Source organism: Aulostomus chinensis, chromosome 1 (assembly GCF_037954235.1).
Source record: "Aulostomus chinensis isolate RoL2024-O1b breed Wild chromosome 1, RoL_Achi_v1.0, whole genome shotgun sequence".
NCBI lineage: Eukaryota > Metazoa > Chordata > Actinopteri > Syngnathiformes > Aulostomidae > Aulostomus > Aulostomus chinensis.
The window spans coordinates 49,835,095-49,852,082 of NC_141320.1; positions in this window are offsets into that span (position 1 = coordinate 49,835,095).

Here is a 16,988-nt window from a genome sequence, read left to right on the forward strand (position 1 = left end):
GTTCAAAGTACAGATTCTGTGTCTATACATTGTTGTAGTTTTTATACTTGGAGAAACCAGAATCTAACAGGAAATCACTGTAGAAAGTTGGCTCAGTTTCATAAAGTAACAACTAAATAGCTTCAATTGACAGTGATTGACCTTAAACTTGGCTATTTTGATGGACTATGCTTGCTTTTCCACTGTCAAATGAACTTTTTAATGGGAAATTCCTGCTCATAGACTGGTTTGTTTCATAAATGAACCAGTAAGAGCCCTGAACTTACAGAAGAACCTGAAAGGTCCTTGTTCTTCATGTGTTTTTCCATGATGGGCCTGTTTTCCTGCAGTTGAATGCACATTTATCAACACTAAATGGACTGTAATTTAATGAGTCCGGCCTGTGAAACCTGCTGTGTATTTTTACAGTTTATTCCATGTAATTTTGTGGAACAGTTCATTACTGTAATTTGACGGTATTCGTCTGGAAACTCTGCTGCCAGACTTTTTACTGTTTTTTTTATAGTTTTTTTTTCTTGACAGTGTACACAGAGGTCTGGTGGTTGAGCCGGGGCATTTTTACAAGCTGCTACCCAAAATGAACGCATTTCTTCATTCAAAAGACAAAACGGCCCCAGAGCTGATCGACCCAGAATGGAAATGGCACCTCGCATTTTGTGTTTGTGCCCCACAACATTGTCTGGCAGACAGTTGACCTGTCAATCACACACAGAGTCCCGCCCCCACACAGCTGAGAAACGCAGCTCTGAGCAGCTGCCTCAGTCACACAGAAGATAGACGCGTTTCCTGGTTGGCGAGTGCAGACACAACTTCTCTGAGTGCAGGATTCACTTCTCTCATTGCTGTTTGTTCACTCTTGAGGTTTTATTCCTCCACCAACCTGCTTCTGTCTGGAAAGAAACAAATAACTGGAGTGCTGTACATCAACAGACGTGGAGTTTGGACACGGACGAATGAAGTTTGGCTTTTTGTTTCTTCCATCAGATCAGAGCTGATAGGAAAAACAATCAGGTGGTTTATTAAACCAGCAGTGAGCTGGACTTCAGCCCAGGTCCACAGTCCCACTGTCAGTTCACTTCAACATGAACGAACAAAATCCAACCCTCACCTGGCCTGGAAATAAATAACAATTACATAACTCCTTTATTTCTCTCCTGTTCAGGTCCAGTTGGACTCCATCCATCGTCATCTTCCGCTTATTCCTTACTATTAAGGGTCGCGGGGGGGCTGGAGCCTATCCCAGCATCTACGGGCAAGAGGCGGGGTACACCCTGGACAGGTCGCCAGTCCCAGTTGGACTCATTCATCTCTAAATGGTAGGATTTCACTTCATGAGTTCAGAAGCATCTTCACATGAGACGCTGGTTCCTCACATTGATTGATAGTTGAATTCTGTGTTTGATGTCGGAATTCTGTCTTTGATGTTGGAATTCTGTCTTTGATCTCTGAATTCTGTCTTTGATCTCTGGGCTCTGAGCATTGATCTCCTGCTTCAGTCTTTGATCTTTGACTGATTCTAAACTCATCAAAGGATCACATCAGCATCTTGGTCCAGACTCCAGATGGTGGTTTTACCAAGTGCACCACAGTCCTTGTTGCTGTCTGCTGTTGGGTCACAGCAAAGTAAGGAAACAGCCTGACGGTCCTCAGGAGGAAATTCAACAGCCTCCAAAGATGGAGGTGAATCTAGACCCTCTCATGTTTGCTGTCCTTGATGAACTTGGGCGGTACTCTGGTGCAGGGATGAGGTCATGGAGCGTATCTGGGAGCAGTCCTGATGTTAAATGCTGTGATGAAGGACAGTGTGGAGGCAAAATGGACAAAATGTGTTAACATAAAATAAAATTGTAAACCTGTTTGAAGTCTTATTTTGTGTCTGATGGCCATTTTTAAAATCACTAATGATTTTTTTGACTGAACGTCCTGGATCCTGTGGTGCCTGATGAGGAGACAACTTGAGTACAGAGTTGGAGAAGAGGGTTTTTGGCGGGGAGATGATTTTTGCAGTGCTACAAGTCAATAAAATGTCATCATGTTTCAAAATGTCCTCACTAAGATGGTTATTAATCCCTCATTCTCAGCTGCTACAGCCTTTAAAGAAACCCTTTGACTGGTGGATCTAACAAAGATCACATGTTGTCTCCTCTAGAACATCAACAGCTTCACGTTGTGGGCAGGACTCCTACCTGAGCAGGGAGACCCCAATGGACTTCTAGTCCTGATAGGGAGAGGGAGCCTCCTGGGTCGCGGAGAGGGGAACCTGATAGGGAGTGGGACGATCCGCCCATTGTGGGTGATTGACAGGGCAGGTTTGATCTATGTTTTCATTTTCAAAAGTAATTTTGAACATTTGTGGACAGTTCGCCCACCTTGAACATGTAGAAGATGTCTTCTGATAGTGAATCGACTGTTGTCACATTTAAGGATCACTTTAGCTGACAAGATGAAGGCTACAAAGGACCAGCTGGAGATGCCAGGGATTGAACCCAGGGCCTCACACATGCTCAGCATGCGCTCTACCACTGAGCTACACCCCCTCTGGTAGAGTCACTGTTTAACTGGTGAATGAATTTCCAGTTGATTTTAGGAAACCTAGAAGTTCCTCAGGTGCCATCAATCTTAAGTCACTCCTTCACTTTGTGTGTGGTTCAAAGTCAGTGGTTTCATCAGAGCTCAACAACAGAACAAGCTGAAGTCTTCTGGAGAACGAGGGCACCGATCCCACCACCTCTCACATGCTAAGCTAGCGCTCTACCATTGAGCTCCTTCCTCTGCTCAGCAACATTACAGATCATGCAGGTTGACCTTCAGGCTGCTGGGAGGTCAACACCTGAAATATTTCCAGGATTCTGTTGTGTTGGTAGAAACAGTTTGAGGGAAGGAAACCCTCAAACATGATGATGTCATTATTAAAGGCTTTACTGCTCCAAACCTTTGCTTGTTCTTCTGGGGTTGTGAGAGGTTCTGAGTGATGAATGGAAACTGATGGTTTAGGCATCAGTTCAAAGTAGCAGGAGCTTAAGGGGACATTTCAGATTTGTTGAAGTTGAGTCCTACTGCCTTCTTGTTCATGACGATGGTGATGTCAGAGTTCTTGCTCAGAACGATCCATGCTGTTCCTCCTATTAGTTCTGGAAAGTTGGAGCAAAACGTCATGCAGGGTCACAGGGTCACGTGTTTTGTGTTATCAGCAGATTTAATCTACAGAGTGAGTGACGTGTGGTGTGTTTGTCAGGAGCTTAAAGACCAAAGTTGTTGACGTACAAGAGAAGTAAACACGTCAAAGCTGCTTCATTTTAATGAGTGAAACTGAACATTAAGAGAAGAGTGACAACAAAAATGGAGTCAAGAAGTCGTCTTCAAAACACACACACACACACACACACTCACACACACACACACACACACACTCACACACACACACTCACATAGTCATATACACTCTTCTCTTTATGTTGCCCCCTGCTGGACAATAGGTTTAAGGTTCATGTGGAAAAAAAGCAGACAATAAAAACGACTGAACTATTATTGAAATGTCGGCGACTTCATTCGATCTGAAAGTTCATTGTTGACCAAACAGACACTGATACAACAGCCTTAAAGTCTACCTCCATCGGCTAAAGATGCCCCTGGATCATAAAGCACAGCTCGACTGCTGGCTAACATGCAGGCGTGGGCCCATCACTGAAATCAGCAGTCATGAAAAACTGTGCTAGGCCTCCAGACCCAAGCTTGAAGAGGTTTGAAAACTGGACCCAGGAGAATTTTAACTGAAAACCCCTGCTCTGGAGGATCTGAGGGATGCATGACTGCCCTCTGTTGACCCGTTTAATACAGGAATATCTGAGAAGTACTGAGGACGGCAAAGGGTGCTGATTGGCCAGCAGCCCCACACAGGTCAAAGGTCACCCCCACGGCGGACCAGTTTATTATAATAGTCACGACACCATCCGTTACAGTTGGGTTGGGTTCAGGCTCTTCAGCGCTTCTTATTTTTCCGTGAGCTCCTCCAGCTGCTGGTCCGTCTCTCCTCTTTTCTTTCTCTTCTGCTTACTTTTTTGTTTCTTTGTTCTTTAACTTTAAACAGAACTTCTCCTCTCCCCCTTTTCACGGTCACAATACTGTTGACCTCCCGTGAGCCTTGAATCTCCATCCTGACCAGCGGAGAGAAGCCCCCTTGTGCCTGAGAAGAGCATCGCGGATCCCAGTGGGAGCCACGGTCGTTGAGATGGAGGCTTGGTAGGCCGTCCCCCCACCAGTTCGTTGGAGAGGTTCCGTACATTGATGAGAACAATCCAGCTGAGAACGTAAGCAGGTCCTGTTGGTTGTCGTGCTGTCACAGTAACAAAGACCAGTGCTGCATCTGTTCAGGCCTCAACTCCTGTCTCACTGCCAGCTCCACCTGACTCCTCAGACTCTGCTCAACCTCCATTCAGTAGTTTTCTTTGTTTGGAGGTCACTGACCCTTCATCCTGAACACCTTCTCACCTGCTACCTTTGCCGTCCACTTGAGTCTCAGATAAATCTTATGATTCATGTCTGATCCTCCATGTGCCTTCATTGCTTTACTGGTATTATTCCTCTGTCTTACACGCTTCCTTGTTTGTATTCAATCCTCTTAAAATTCCAGGAAGTGTTTCAACTGGTTTTTATATTTGTATGTAAGCCTCTGACCCTCAAAGAACTCACTGACAAGCTGGAACCTGAGACTGAGCGTTTCTCATTGGACTCTAAATTACAACCAGCGGTGCCCTGAGTAACAACTGTGTTAGCATCCTAAAGCTACATCATCACCACCAGCTGATCAAGTCACTACTCTGTACACAAGTCACTGTAACCTAGCAAAGTTGAACCTAGAGGAAAAGTACAGTTGAAGCCAGATGCAAACAGATGTTGATGTTTACTCTGTAGTCCTGGCAGCAAGTGTCCTTGGAGACGTCACTCCAGACACTCGCAGAGCTGACAGAGATGGTTTGACACAACTCATGATGTTACTGCACTGCAACAGTAACGGACCATCGATGGCATCGCGGTGATGGAGGAGGACAAAGAATTCTGTCATCAAGTTTTGTTCATGTTTTGTAAATGTTCTTCTTGATCTCAGCATTTAGTCTTTGATGTCACAGTGCCAGAACGGACCAAAGCTGCCTGTGTCAGAGGAAGCAGAATGACATCAGCATCAGGACATTCAGAGCCTTCAGAAACGTGGTGATGGTTTCACCAAAGAGGGACCAGTTCAGTAAATGTGGTCAGGCTTCTGAGAGTCTGGGTTCAAGATGGAGTTCAGGGTTTTAGCGACTCAGAAAAACTGTTTGTGGCTCAGAAAGCAGAGGAGGGCTGATGAAGAGACCCCACAATGAGTGTCATCAAGGAGGAGGAGGTAGTAGACATCACATGGGGGGGGGGTAGAGCAGCAAGAAGAGAGAGAGGAGGAACAACTTGATTGAATAAAACAAAGACAAACAATCAAAGAGAGTCAGAGCAGAGGGAGCGGCCCTGAGTTACAGTGAATGGTGGAGTTTGATGATCCATCATTCATCTCCTTTAAATGCTGTCAGGGAGGGAGAGCTGTCTGCTGCTGGTGGTGTTCATTCCTCAGTGGGAGCCTCTATGGTTGATGTTCTACTGCCCTCTGGTGGTGAGGCAGTGGGGATGCAGGTGATCTGCTGGTCTGGTTGAACGTGAGTGGACAGAAACCTTGTTGAGGTGACTGGGAGTTCCTGACTGTGGTGAGCTGCCTTGCTTCTCCTCAGGTCTTCATGGTGGCTTTCTGCTGGACTGTTGTTGAAGGGAACATGGCATCCTATCATTTTCAGCTCTGACATCTGGACAGTGGACAGATGTGACATCATCAAGGTCTCACTGCCTGCTTTGTTCATGGATCAGTGGAACGTTGTGTTGGAACCTTTATTGTAGAACTGCTATGAGCTGAGAGCTCAGTGTTGTTGGAACAACGCAGCTCCACATGGGACTGATGTGATGAAGAGGTTTTTATTGAGCTGAAGCTGGAGAGCAACAATCAAAATGGAGCAGCAAACATAATGTCTGGTCTCTCTCTCTTCTCTTCCCCACCTCTCTGTCTCCTCTCCTCCCTCACCTCCATCTCTCTCCAGCCCTTTTTAGACAGAAAATGTGCCAAATTTGCCGTCTTGTCTGTGTGAAATGGAGGCGTAATATTCCTCTTTTTAAAAAGACACCCTTGTGTGGGCATCAACACTTGATGTGATGTGCAGCTCACACAACCTCAGTCATTGACAACGCAATGACTGAGGTTGGCAGAGCGGGGCAACAACAGACTCTTCAACTGAAACCCAGGATGGAAACCATCTCGGAGCAGTTGGCCTCTCTGCAAAGAGGAGAGTGATGTTGAAGACCAGAAATTTAACTTTACAATTTGGATTGGACTGAAAGAGAAGACAGATTGGAATGTGTGCTCCTCCGCCCAAACCCACAGCTTCCTTATCGGCTGCCCCATTGTTTATCCTCCAGGAGAACTCCTTCTGCCTTGGTGACGTAAATGGCGTGTACTATCCTCCCCTCCCCTTCCCCCGTGTGTTCCTGACCCCTGCCTCTGCCCTCTCCACCTCCCTTGGGGTGGCAGCGCCGACCTTGTAGTCTGGCTGCAGGCCTCACTCTCACTTGCCTCCATTGGGACAACGGACTGTTCAAGTTCAGCGTGCATACACAACAAATGTATATGTGCTGCTGTTAATTCTGAAGTGTACCATTATTACGATTAAACTGTGCATTCAGGGAACATTAAAGTGGTTTCAATCGTATTCATCAGGTTGATTTCAGTTTGTAGACGTTAATGATAAATCTTCTATACAAACCAAAGTTAAACACGGTGTTCCTCAAGGTTCAGTGCTGGGGCCAATACTCTTCACTTTATGTATGCTTCCTTTAGGTCATATTATTGGGAAACAGTCCATAAATTTCCATTGTTACACAGATGATACTCAATTATATTTATCAATAAAGCTGGATGAAGGCCAACAGTTGTCTAAAACTCCATGTATGAGTTCCATCTAGGCTGGACTTTAGTAGTTCTTTATTATCAGGCTGCACCAACAAGTGATCAAAGACTTGACAGCTGCACATGTATTGACAGGAACCAGGAAGAGAAACCATCGTAACAATAACATACACTCATGTAAGATAGTCTGAAGACACTCAAAGATAATTCAGTGTTTGATCAGTGATCAATACGTCAATATAAAGATCAGTAAGTGGTACCAGGTGGATCTTTCCATGGTGACCTCAGAGAAAATAAGATCAGCCCTCTCACCGTCATATCCAATGATGGCTCCATTATGTCAGGTTAACTGAGTTCATTTCCTGCTGCATTATCTCAAAAACGCTTTCTTAAACCAGAACCTCCAAGTTGGGTCTGAACGACCATGATAAATTGCATTATCTACTCAGTTTGAGTCACACCAACACAGAATGGACAAAGGACATTTTTCTGTTGTGTTGTTTCATGTTTTCCTCATCTAGGAAGTTTTTGCAACTAATTCAGCAAGACAAATGTCTCTCAAGTGTGTGTTCTCCTCATGTGTCTTTTCAGACATCCTTTTTCTGAAAATCTTTTGCAACAAAATGCACAGGGGAATGGTTTCTCCCCAGTGTGCGTTTTCATGTGCTTTCCCAGATTTCCCTTTTGTGAGAATCTTTTGCCACAAAGTGCACAGGGAAATGGTTTCTCCCCAGTGTGCACGTTCAGGTGCCTTTTCAGATGTCCCTGTTCTGAGAATGTTTTGCCACACACTGAGCAGCCGAATGGTTTCTCTCCAGTATGTCTTCTCATATGTCTATTCAGACAACCCCTTTCTGAAAATCTTGTGCCGCAAACTGAGCAGGGGAATGGTTTCTCTCCAGTATGGGCTCTCCTAATGTGTCTTTTCAGACAATTCCTTTCTGAAAATCTTGTGCTGCAAACTGCGCATGGGAATGGTTTCTCTCCAGTATGGGCTCTCCTAATGTGTCTTTTCACACTTGCCTTTTCTGCAAATGTGGTGCCACAAACTGAGCATGGGAATGGTTTCTCTCCAGTATGTGTTCTCTTCATGTGTCTTTTTAGATATCCATTTTCTGAAAACCCTGTGCCGCAAACTGAGCAGGGGTATGGTTTTTCTCCAGTGTGTGTTTTCATGTGTACATCCAAATTCCGTCTGTAACTAAAACCTTTACTGCACTTTGAGCACCTAAAGGGACGCTCATCCTCACTGACTTCTGTCTCAGATTCAGAAGGACCAAAGGTCACGTTCCTGATGATCTCTGATTCTCTTCCAGTCTTTAGTTTTTGTTCTTTTGAGCTGCAATGACTCGCTTCCTGTCCTGGGCTCAATTTCTGAAGCATATTCCTCCTTGAGCCGAAGGGTTCCTTGTGCTCAGAAGTGGCCGTGTTATCAGGTCTGACCCAATCATCCTCACTGACTTCAGGCTCAGCTTCAGAAGAGTCTGACATCTGGTCTTCAGTCTGGGGTTGTACAAGTGGATCTGGATCTACCTTGCTGGCTGGTTCTGGTTCTGGTTCTCCACTCTCTTCTCCATCAGCTTCTGTTTTCAGAGGATGAACTGGGCTGCTGCTCAGAGACTCTTCTTTCAAGTTCTCCTCAGTTAGACTCTGATGAAGCTGTGGGAACTGAGGTTTCTCTTCGTTCCCTTCACTCTTCACAGGAACCAGAGTGAAGGGGAACGTGGTGATATCAGCCTCCTCCTGCCCTTGAAGCTGCCCTCCCTCCTCACTGGTCCAGAGCTCCTCCCACTCCTCTTTAATGTGGGGGGGCTCTGGGTCCTGCAGCTCAGGGGGAACCTCTTCTTTAATCACCAGCAGCTGCTCCACATCTGCAGGACACAAACAGCAACATCAGAAATCTCTTCATTTGACTCTGAAACAGTGGAGCAACCGACAGAAACAGAAATCAACTCAATGAAAAGAGACGTCCTGCTACTGACGATCAGTCAGCAAACTGGGAACAGAAACACTGGCTTCAGATGCTTGGATCAACGTTGGGTCACCCAGGTCAAAGGTCATAGGTCCCCTCTGCTGAATGGTTTTGTCCATTCATGATCACATCTGCTAGTCAGAATGTTCATTTCTAGAATGAGACCCTGTAGGAGAATGAGAGTTCAGTCCCTAGAACCAGAGGGAACCTGTACCGATGCTAAACATGTCAGCCCACCCAAACACAGCAACATGCAGTCAGACAAGGTCTAAGATTACTTTATTAATAACAATCAGGAAATGTCCCTTTCCTTTCCAGTAATTGAGGAAAACTCTGGCTGGGACAAAATTTGTAACGTGTAACCTATGAGATGTTTCTCCGTGTTTCTTAGTTTTGTTTTTTTCTTCCATACAAATACAAAAAGCAGTAGAACTACGGCGGGAAGGACGCAGCCTGGAAACCAAACAGCGCCATCTACTTGTTGGTCAGGAAGCAGCCAAGATGGCGCCCAGCGTGTCCCGAGCCAGGTGAGGTTTTAAGGCTCCACCAACACCGAATAGCCGTCAACTACGAAACACTTCTACGTTGTTCCACTCCTTCTCAGACGGTCTGAGCACAATGACCCGGATTACGGACACAACCAGACCAGAGACACTTGCTGGCAGGACTGCGGTCTCTCGGTTCTCCTGGTCAGTGTGGGGGGACTCACCTGCTCTGTCCAGCCTGACTCGGGGCTTCACCACGGCATCGAGCAGCAACCTCTGCCGGCGGTTCTCCCGCTCGTACTCCGCCACGGTTTCCTCCAGCAGAGCCACGATCTGCTCCGCGGCCGCCGCCAGCCGCTCGGTGAGCAGCGCTCTCAGCACCGGGACTCCAGCCGCTGAGTCTCCTTCTCCCAGCTGCAGCAGGAAGTCTTCAGCGGCGGCGAGGATCCGCTCCTGGACCGACACCCGCAGCAGCTGCGCGGCGCACATGTTGAGGTTCTACCGGCGCCACTCAGCCTTCAGGAGACAAAGACCGAGGCCTTCCGCTTCTTTTCTTCTTCGTCTTCTTCAAAACGAGCAGAGTCCAAGCTCTGTTCTCTGTGCCACTCCAGACTCGCTAACCTGGTAGCAGCGGTAGTGATGAGTGGAGTGATCCAGGATTTCGTTTTGAAAAACGGTTATCGATGACGTATTTAGTGACGTCCAAAGCCTCGCCGACCGGCAGTGACCACGTGACTGATTCAAGACCTGGTTCTCCGGCTTGGCGTGAGATTCTAAACCACGAAAGCCTGATTTATGCTTCTGCGTCGCGTCGACGCAAACCCCAACAAAATCCTGCCTCCGTGTCGCGTAAACGCATGGTGACGTCAACGTCGAGGACTGTAAATGGTCCGCTCAGAACGTCATTTCCGGTTCAGTCGCAGCACAACAACACCGCCATTTTCAAAGTTTCTGTGGTGAAAGCGTCAAGAAAAAATGGACCAAGCCGAAGAAAGGATTATTCGCGGCACTACAAAGACTGACAAATGGCCAACAATTGTTGTCTGTGACCGGAAGAAAACCAAGGAATCCGACAAGAGCCCCGTAAACAATACAAAGACAAAGCCACACCCCCTAGCGGCTTGGCGGTGAGTTGCAGAGCAACGCGTTCCCTCGACGCAGAATAAACCAGGCTTTCCAGTCGCACCTGTTTTACGCCCCCGTGCCAGATAAGGACCCCCATCGGGCTGTGCCACTCTGGAGGGAGCGCGTCTCACAGTCAGTCAGCGGAACCATGCGGATCCGGGCCGGAGCTGTGGGAAGGAGCGCCAATTGTATCGGGTTGTTGTTTTCTGGACTGCAGCAGAACAGGAGCAGCCGGGACTGGAATGTAGAAGTAGGTTATCTTGAAGTTGACTCAGTTATGGTGAACGATATTGTGGTTCAACACTTTAATGAGCTTTAAGGCAAACATATTTCATGAGGAAACAACGCCGGAATTGGACGGATTTCAGCGGCACACAACAACGTATCCGATACACCTCATTGGAAACCTGGTGGTCTAAGACTAAGAAACACCAGTCACCATGAAGAAAGGAACTTTTAGCTGAGTACTCATGTTCTTTTCTGCAGGTTGAATGTGGCATTTGTTGGACAGAAGCGTCTCATCTCAACAAAAGCACCTCTTCAGTGCTGAGGCATGATGGGGCCAGGCATGAGAATGAAGTCCCAGATCCACCAGGATGAACTCAGGTATACAGCCACTCTCCAACTGACTCACAGTTGCTTCATTGATCATTAATTCCTCTTCATTTCTTCTCTCCTTCATCTTTAACCATCCAGCTTCCAGGAAGCAGATGCTGGATGAGGCTCTGCTGAATTTCATCCTGAAGGACTGCCAGCCCCTCAGCACTGTTGAGAGGGAAGGGTTCAGGGAACTGGTTCAGGTCCTTGAGCCTCATATGTTTGCCAACCAGAAAGGTTTGTGTGGAAATGATCTAAAGCAGTCGTTGAAATCTCCAGGTTATTTCATCTCTAATTTCAATGTATTGATTTACTCTGGGTGTCATTTTCAGACCATCAAACAAACGGTGGCCAAAAAGTACCAGGAGGAACGGGAAGGAGTGAAAAAGGAAGTCCAGCTGCCATGTGGACATCTGTGGACATGGAGGCTCCCTTGGCTCTGACCTGTCACTGCATTCGTGAGAATGAATGTGTTGGGAGTGCAAGACTTTCCACAAAGTCACCCTGCTGACAGTTTGGCCCCAGTCCAAAGAGGCCTGATGGAGGACTGGGCCATCACCAACAAAGTCAAGTGTCTTGTGAGCGACGCAGCACCAAACATGACAGCATCCACTAGACAGCTCCAAATTCACCACTCAGTCTGCACTGCACATCGTCTGAATCTAGGAGTCAGAAAATCCTGTGATCAGATCCCCACTTCCATCATCAGACACAAAGCCAGGAACACTGTCACATCCTTCAGATCAGCACTACAGCCAAGGAGAAGCTGGCTCAGGTGCAGCAACAGATGGGAGGGCCAACCCTGAAACTCATCAGTGAGGTGCCAACACGCTGGAACAGCACACACAGCTGTCAGGGCTGCATGATGAGAGGGAACCAGTGTGGGAACCTCTGGCCTCTCTAAGACAGATTTGACTCCACTGACAGCTGAGGAGTTCACCACCATAGGAGAAGCACTTCTAGTAAACAGAGGTCATTCTAGTAGCCTGGTCCCTCTGTGGTTGAGCTATAATTGTAGGAAATATGGTCATTATTCAATGGTGACATCTCTCTGCTGAATAATGTAGAACTGAACGGATCCACTGGACCTTCTTTTTACAAACAGCAGCATGCAGCAGCTGTCCTGAGTGGAAAACTGCACATTTCTGTTGGTGAGAGTTAATCAAGCGATGGACTTTGTCTCTCAACAGAAGCTGTGTGGAAAAACCCTGCAGCTACGAGCGCTTCAGATTCTGAGAGTGATTCTTACGCCATTGGCTGGTTTAACCTGGCGTCTGACCGTGGAGGTGGCCGAGAGGAGCGTGACATGGCTGCACAGGTAAATCAACTAAAGCAGTGTTAGTCTTTGGCAGCAGGCCAGGCCGACAAATGCTAATGTCTCTGACTGACTGACTGATGAAGTTGGACCATTGGTCAGCAACAATGATGCATGACCCCCAATAGTGGCCTGGGTCTTGATGAAGCTCACATGACTGTACCATCATTTTGAGATTAGTAGCAACTCTCACTATATTACTTTAGCATCATTTTGAGGATAGTAGCAACTCTCACGACATCACTGGAGCCTCATTTTTAGGTTAGTAGCAACTCTCATTACATCAGTGGAGCCTCATTTTGAAATAAGTAGCAACTCTCATTACATCACTGTCAGCATCATTTTCAGGTTTTTAGCAACTCTCACTACATCACTCTAGCATCATTTTGAGGTCGGTAACAACTCTCACCACATCACTGGAGCATCATTTCTTAGGTACATAGCAACTTTCACAACATCACTTTAGCATCATTTTGAGATTAGTAGCAACTCTCACGACATCACTTTCAGCATCATTTTGAGATTAGTAGCAACTCTCACTCCATGACTTTAGCATCAATTTTTAGGTTTTAAGCAACTCTCACTACATTACTGTCAGCATCATTTTGAGCATCCTAGTAACTCTCACTACATCACTGTCGCATCATTTCTTAGGTTCGGAGCAACTCTCATTACATCACTTTAGCATCATTTTTAAATTAGTAGCAACTGTCATTACATCACTTGAGCATCATTTTGAGGTTCGTAGAACTCTCACCACATCAGTGTAACATCATTTTGAGGTTAGTAGCAACTCTCACCACATCACTGGAGCATCATTTCTTAGGGTAGTAGCAACTCTTACTACATCACTGAAGCATCATTTTGAGGATAGTAGTAACTCTTACTACACCACTGTCGAATCATTTAAAGGTTCGTAGCAATTCTCACTACATTACTGTCAGCATCATTTTGAGGTTCGTAGAACTCTCACCACATCACTGCAGCACCATTTCTTAGGTTTTTAGCAACTCTCACTACATCACTGTCAGCATCATTTTGAGGATTTTTGAAACTCCCACTTCATGAGTGTCAGCATCATTTTGAGATTAGTAGCAACTCTCACTACATCACTGTAGCATCAGTTTGAGGTTTTTAGCAACTGTCACAACATTACTGATAGCATCATTTTGAGATTTTTAGCAACTCTCATTACATCACTGTCAGCATCATTTTGAGGTTGGTAGCAACTCTCACTACATCACTGTAGCATTATTTTGAGTTAACAGAAACTCACACTACATTACTGTCAGTATCATTTTTAGGTTTTTAGCAACTCTCACTAAATGACTTTAGCATCATTTTGAGGTTCGTAGCAGCTCTCATGACATCACTTTGGCATCATTTTGAGATTAGTTGCAACTCTCACCACATCACTGTGGCATCATTTCTTAGGTTAGTAGCAACTCTCATTCCATCACTTTGGCATCATTTTGAGGTTTGTAGCAACTCTCACTACATTACTGTAGCTTTATTTTGAGTTAAGCAGAAACTGTCACTACACTACTGTCAGTATCATTTTTAGGGTTTTAGCAAGTCTCACTTCATTACTTACAGCATCATTTTGAGATTTTTAGCAACTCTTACCACATCACTGGAGCATCATTTTGACGTTCGTAGCAACTCTCACTACATCACTGTAGCATCATTCATAGATTTTAAGCAACTCTCACTACATCACTGTAGCATCATTTTGAGGATAGTAGCAACTCTCACTACATCACTGTAGCATCATTTGGAGGATAGTAGCAACTCTCACTACATCACTGTAGCATCATTTGGAGGATAGTAGCAACTCTCACTAAATGACTGTCAGCATCATTTTAAGGTTTCAAGCAACTCTTACTGCATCACTGGAGCATGATTTTGAGGTTCGTAGCAACTCTCACTACATCACTGTAGCATCATTTTGAGGTTTTTAGCAACTCTCACTACATCACTGTAGCATCATTTTGAGGTTTTTCGCAACTCTCACCACATCACTGCAGCATCATTTTGAGATTCGTAGCAACTCTCACTACATTACTGTAGCATCATTTTGAGGTTTTTCGCAACTCTCACTACATCACTGTAGCATCATTTGGAGGATAGTAGCAACTCTCACTAAATGACTGTCAGCATCATTTTAAGGTTTCAAGCAACTCTTACTGCATCACTGGAGCATCATTTTGAGGTTCGTAGCAACTCTCACTACATTACTGTAGCATCATTTTGAGGTTTTTAGCAACTCTTACGACATCACTGTAGCATCATTTTGAGGTTTTTAGCAACTCTCACAACATCACTGAAGCATCATTTTGAGATTTTTAGCAACTCTTACGACATCACTGTAGCATCATTTTGAGCTTCGTAGCAACTCTCACTACATCACTGTAGCATCATTTTGAGGTTTTAAGCAACTCTCACTAAATCACTGTTGCATCATTTCTTAGGTTTGTAGCAATTCTTTTTACATCACTGGAGCATCATTTCTTAGATTAGTAGCAACTCTCACTACATTACTGGAGCATCATATTGAGGTTCGTAGTGTCACGTCCCCATGGTCACGGGCATGGGGGCGTTGCATTATTTTTGACTTCCTTCCCTTCTCAGGTTCGAGCTTCATGGGGCGGAGCTGCTGACTAATTGGGAGCACCTGGGCCCGGCGTCTCCCAGCTATAAAGCAGGCGATCAACCTGGCCGGTTGTCTCTCGCTCACTCCTCCTGGCCCACGTCGGAGCGATGGTTGTGTTTCTTGAGTTATGTCTTGTTTAGTTCTCTGCATCCATCACACCGCACACATACACCCCCTGTACACTCATGCACACACTCGCACTCACCACTGACACTACTGATAACCACACTCCACTGTACGTTATGGTTTGCCTTGTGTTGATTTTGCGTTACTAATAATAAATTATGAGTTGTGTGTCACGTTTAGTCTGCGTCTCCCTCCTTCGATGTCACGATTTCTGAGCCGGGTCGTGACAGAAGCAAATCTCACCACATCACTGTCGCATTATTTTGAGATTTTAAGCAACTCTCACCACATCACTTTAGCATCATTTCTTAGGTTATTAGCAACTCTCACTACATCACTGTAGCATCATTTGGAGGATAGTAGCAACTCTCACTACATGACTGTCAGCATCATTTTAAGGTTTTAAGCAACTCTCACTACATCACTGGAGCATCATTTTGAGGTTCATCGAAACTCTCACTACATCACTGTAGCATCATTTGTTTGGTTAGTGGCAATTCTTATTACATCACTGTAGCATCATTTGAGCATCGTAGCAACTCTCACGACATTACTGTTGCATCATCTTGCGGTTTTTAGCAACTCTCACTACATCACTGTAGCATCAGTTTGAGGTTTTTAGCAACTGTCACAACATTACTGATAGCATCATTTTGAGATTTTTAGCAACTCTCATTACATCACTGTCAGCATCATTTTGAGGTTGGTAGCAACTCTCACTACATCACTGTAGCATTATTTTGAGTTAACAGAAACTCACACTACATTACTGTCAGTATCATTTTTAGGTTTTTAGCAACTCTCACTAAATGACTTTAGCATCATTTTGAGGTTCGTAGCAGCTCTCATGACATCACTTTAGCATCATTTTGAGATTAGTTGCAACTCTCACCACATCACTGTGGCATCATTTCTTAGGTTAGTAGCAAGTCTCATTCCATCACTTTGGCATCATTTTGAGGTTTGTAGCAACTCTCACTACATTACTGTAGCTTTATTTTGAGTTAAGCAGAAACTGTCACTACACTACTGTCAGTATCATTTTTAGGGTTTTAGCAAGTCTCACTTCATTACTTACAGCATCATTTTGAGATTTTTAGCAACTCTTACCACATCACTGGAGCATCATTTTGACGTTCGTAGCAACTCTCACTACATCACTGTAGCATCATTCATAGATTTTAAGCAACTCTCACTACATAACTGTAGCATCATTTTGAGGATAGTAGCAACTCTCACTACATCACTGGAGCATCATTTGGAGGATAGTAGCAACTCTCACTACATCACTGTAGCATCATTTGGAGGATAGTAGCAACTCTCACTAAATGACTGTCAGCATCATTTTAAGGTTTCAAGCAACTCTTACTGCATCACTGGAGCATGATTTTGAGGTTCGTAGCAACTCTCACTACATCACTGTAGCATCTTTTTGAGGTTTTTAGCAACTCTCACTACATCACTGTAGCATCATTTTGAGGTTCGTAGCAACTCTCACTACATTACTGTAGCATCATTTTGAGGTTCGTAGCAACTCTCACGACATTACTGTTAGCATCATTTTGAGGTTCGTAGCAACTCTCATTACATCACTGTAGCATCATTTGGAGGATAGTAGCAACTCTCACTACATTACTGTAGCATCATTTTGAGGTTTTTCGCAACTCTCACCACATCACTGTAGCATCATTTTGAGGTTCGTAGCAACTCTCACTACATTACTGTAGCATCATTTTGAG